This window comes from Oncorhynchus keta, unplaced genomic scaffold (genome assembly GCF_023373465.1).
Source record: "Oncorhynchus keta strain PuntledgeMale-10-30-2019 unplaced genomic scaffold, Oket_V2 Un_contig_26161_pilon_pilon, whole genome shotgun sequence".
Lineage (NCBI taxonomy): Eukaryota > Metazoa > Chordata > Actinopteri > Salmoniformes > Salmonidae > Oncorhynchus > Oncorhynchus keta.
This window is the reverse complement of record NW_026284819.1, coordinates 1-4,939: the sequence shown is the minus strand read 5'-3', so window position 1 is coordinate 4,939 and position 4,939 is coordinate 1. Positions and strand designations below refer to the sequence as shown.

The following is a 4,939-nucleotide window of genomic DNA, read 5'->3' as shown; positions in this document are numbered from 1 at the left end:
TGTGTGTGTGTGTGTGTGTGTGTGTGTGTGTGTGTGTGTGTGTGTGTGTGTGTGTGTGTGTGTGTGTGTGTGTGTGTGTGTGTGTGTGTGTGTGTGTGTGTGTGTACTGTTTATGCTTTAATTTCATTTAGTTTCTTTTCCTTTGACACTTAGGAAGTTATAGAGCCATGAACAAGGTCCTCATATAACCATAATTTGTGACAGAACATCGCTCATTCTGGAAGAAATGTAATTAATTATGTATTTCATGAGAGTGTGTGCGTTGTTAACACCTGCCTAAGTTACTGCCTAGACGGCGATCACCAACCAGACATCCACTGCCCATTCTTGGGGTGGATTGCTCCGCTTTCAGAGAACCTACCAAGTTCAACCACCAGAGGGCAACGATGATCCACAACCAGAACATCACGTAGTCATTTTTTTTATGTTGGTTTGCAACTTGCAGGATAATGCCAAGATTGAACCCACCAGAGGGGGACTGTCACGTATATCGACCATCTACTAACATACCTGGTCTAATTGTGTTTATAGATCCATCATTAAAAGATCCATCTACTGCCTAACATACCTGGTCTAATGGCCTTAACAGAACCATCTACTGCCTAACATACCTGGTCTAATGGTGTTTACAGATCCATCTACTGCCTAACATACCTGGTCTAATGGTGTTTACAGATCCATCTACTGCCTAACATACCTAGGATAGGGTAAGTAAGGGTAGGTAATCCTTCTCCCCCCCAACAAGATTTAGATGCAAGTGGCTGTTCCACTGGTTGTCATAAGGTGTATGCACCAATTTGTAAGTCGCTCTGGATAAGAGCGTCTGCTAAATGACTTAAATGTAAATGTAAATGTAATACCTGGTCTAATGGTGTTTACAGATCCATCTACTAACATACCTGGTCTAATGGTGTTTACAGATCCATCTACTGCCTAACATACCTGGTCTAATGGTGTTTACAGACCCATCTACTGCCTAACATACCTGGTCTAATGGTGTTTACAGATCCATCTACTGCCTAACATACCTGGTCTAATGGTGTTTTCAGATCCATCTACTAACATACCTGGTCTAATGGTGTTTACAGATCCATCTACTGCCTAACATACCTGGTCTAATGGTGTTTACAGATCCATCTACTAACATACCTGGTCTAATGGTGTTTACAGATCCATCTACTAACATACCTGGTCTAATGGTGTTTACAGATCCATCTACTGCCTAACATACCTGGTCTAATGGTGTTTACAGATCCATCTACTAACATACCTGGTCTAATGGTGTTTACAGATCCATCTACTAACATACCTGGTCTAATGGTGTTTACAGATCCATCTACTAACATACCTGGCCTAATGGTGTTTACAGATCCATCTACTGCCTAACATACCTGGTCTAATGGTGTTTACAGATCCATCTCCTGCCTAACATACCTGGTCTAATGGTGTTTACAGATCCATCTCCTGCCTAACATACCTGGTCTAATGGTGTTTACAGATCCATCTCCTGCCTAACATACCTGGTCTAATGGTGTTTACAGATCCATCTACTGCCTAACATACCTGGTCTAATGGTGTTTACAGATCCATCTACTGCCTAACATACCTGGTCTAATGGTGTTTACAGATCCATCTACTGCCTAACATACCTGGTCTAATGGTGTTTACAGATCCATCTACTAACATACCTGGTCTAATGGTGTTTACAGATCCATCTACTGCCTAACATACCTGGTCTAATGGTGTTTACAGATCCATCTCCTGCCTAACATACCTGGTCTAATGGTGTTTACAGATCCATCTACTGCCTAACATACCTGGTCTAATGGTGTTTACAGATCCATCTACTAACATACCTGGTCTAATGGTGTTTACAGATCCATCTACTAACATACCTGGTCTAATGGTGTTTACAGATCCATCTCCTGCCTAACATACCTGGTCTAATGGTGTTTACAGATCCATCTCCTGCCTAACATACCTGGTCTAATGGTGTTTACAGATCCATCTACTGCCTAACATACCTGGTCTAATGGTGTTTACAGATCCATCTACTGCCTAACATACTGTGGCTTGTGACAGTTTTCACCCCCTTGGCATTTTTCCTATTTTGTTGCTTTTACAACCCGGAAATAAAATCGATTTTGGGGGATTTGTGTAATTTGATTTACACAACATGCCTACCACTTTGTAGATGCAAAATATGTTTTATTGTGAAACAAACACGAAATAACACAAAGAAAATTAAAACTTGAGCGTGCATAACTATTCACCCTCCCCAAAAGTCAATACTTTGTAGAGTCCCCTTTTGCAGCAATTACAGCAGCATATCTCTCTGTAAGCTTGGCACATCGAGCCACTGGGATCTTTGCCCATTCTTCAAGGCAAAACTGCTCCAGCTCCTTCAAGTTGGATGGGTTCCGCGGGTATACAGCAATCTTTAAGTCATAACACAGATTCTTAATTGGAATGAAGTCTGGGCTTTGACTAGGCTATTCCAAGACATTTAAATGTTTCCACTTAAATCACTTGAGTGTTGCTTTACCAATATGCTTAGGGTCATTGTCCTGCTGGAAGGTGAACCTCCGTCCCAGTCAAATCAAATCAAATCAAATTTTATTTGTCACATACACATGGTTAGCAGATGTTAATGCGAGTGTAGCGAAATGCTTGTGCTTCTAGTTCCGACAATGCAGTATTAACCAACAAGTAATCTAACTAACAATTCCTAAACTACTGTCTTATACACAGTGTAAGGGGATAAAGAATATGTACATAAGGATATATGAATGAGTGATGGTACAGAGCAGCATAGGCAAGATACAGTAGATGGTATCGAGTACAGTATATACATATAAGATGAGTATGTAAACAAAGTGGCATAGTTAAAGTGGCTAGTGATACATGTATTACATAAGGATGCAGTCGATGATATAGAGTACAGTATATACGTATGCATATGAGATGAATAATGTAAGGTAAGTAACATTATATAAGGTATCATTGTTTAAAGTGGCTAGTGATATATTTACATCATTCCCATCAATTCCCATTATTAAAGTGGCTGGAGTTGAGTCAGTGTCAGTGTGTTGGCAGCGGCCACTCAATGTTAGTGGTGGCTGTTTAACAGTCTGATGGCCTTGAGATAGAAGCTGTTTTTCAGTCTCTCGGTCCCAGCTTTGATGAGGTCTCAAATCTCTGGAAGACTGAAACAGGTTTCCCTCAAGAATTTCCCTGTACTTAGCCCCATCCATCATCCCTTCAATTCTGACCAGTTTCCCAGTCCCTGCCGATGAAAAACATCCCCACAGCATGATGCTCTCAGGGTTGTGAGAGGTGTTGGGTTTGAGCCAGACATGGAGTTTTCGTTGATTGCCAAAAAGCTCAACTTTAGTCTCATCTGACCAGAGTACCTTCTTCCATATGTTTGGGGAGTATCCCACATACCTTTTGGCGAAAACAAAATGGGTTTTCTTATTTTTCTCTTTAAGCAATGGCTTTCTTCTGGCCACTCTTCTGTAAAGCCCAGCTCTGTGGAGTGTATGGCTTAAATTGGTCCTATGGACAGATACTCCAATCTCTGCTGTGGAGCTTTGCAGCTCCTTCAAGTTTATCTTTGGTCTCGTTGTTGCCCCTCTGATTAATGCCCTCCTTGCCTGGTCTGTGAGTTTTGGTGGGCGGCCCTCTCTTGGCAGGTTTGTTGTGGTGCCATATTCTTTCATTTTTTTATATAATGGAATTAATGGTGCTCTGTGGGATGTTTAAAGTTTCTGATATGTTTTTATAACCCAACCCTGATCTGTACTTCTCTACAATTTGTCCCTGACCTGTTTGGAGAGCTCCTTGGTCTTCATGGTGCCGCTTGCTTGGTGGTGCCCCTTGCTTAATGGTGTTGCAGACTCTGGGGCCTTTCAGAACAGGTGTATATATACTGAGATCATGTGACACTTATATAAAGTCTACCTGTGTGCAATTTAACTAATTGTGACTTAAGAAGGTAATTTGTTGCTCCAGATCTTATTTAGGGGCTTCATAGCAAAGGGGATGAATATGTATGCATGTACCACTTCTTCCATTATTATTATTATTATTTTTATATAAATTAAACAAGCAATTTTTTAATTTCACTTCACCAATTTGGACTATTTTGTGTATATACTTGAACGGAGGGTGCCACTGGAACGAAGGGCGCCACTGGAACGAAGGGCGCCACTGGAACGAAGGGCGCCACTGGAACGAAGGGCGCCACTGGAACGAAGGGCGCCACTGGAACGAAGGGCGCCACTGGAACGAAGGGCGCCACTGGAACGAAGGGCGCCACTGGAACGAAGGGCGCCACTGGAACGAAGGGCGCCACTGGAACGAAGGGCGCCACTGGAACCGCTGGAACAGAGGGCGCCACTGGAACGAAGGGCGCCACTGGAACGAAGGGCGCCACTGGAACGAAGGGCGCCACTGGAACGAAGGGCGCCACTGGAACAGAGGGCGCTGGAACAGAGGGCGCCACTGGAATGAAGGGCGCCACTGGAACGAAGGGCGCCACTGGAACAGAGGGCGCTGGAACAGAGGGCGCCACTGGAATGAAGGGCGCCACTGGAACGAAGGGCGTCACTGGAACGAAGGGCGCCACTGGAACAGAGGGCGCCACTGGAACGAAGGGCGTCACTGGAACGAAGGGCGCCACTGGAACGAAGGGCGCCACTGGAACGAAGGGCGCCACTGGAACGAAGGGCGCCACTGGAACGAAGGGCGCCACTGGAAACGACTGGAACGCGCCACTGGAACGAAGGGCGCCACTGAACGGGCGCCACTGGAACGAAGGGCGCCACTGGAACGAAGGGCGCCACTGGAACAGAACGGGCGCCACTGGAACGAAGGGCGGAACGGGGCGCCACTGGAACGAAGGGCGCCACTGGAACAGAACGGGCGCCACTGGAAC

The 4,939-nt window shown here is 44.7% G+C and overlaps 1 long non-coding RNA gene across 1 annotated transcript; it reads right to left on the bottom strand.

The window, feature by feature from the left end:
- Positions 1–122: 122 nt before the first annotated feature.
- On the bottom strand, positions 123–2,249 carry LOC127922528 (uncharacterized). Its single transcript, XR_008111608.1, has 5 exons — positions 1,896–2,249; positions 1,650–1,817; positions 1,478–1,563; positions 900–1,348; positions 123–697 (listed from the first exon to the last, which is right to left on the bottom strand). It is a non-coding gene; the product is annotated as an uncharacterized LOC127922528 (long non-coding RNA).
- Positions 2,250–4,939: the final 2,690 nt, after the last annotated feature.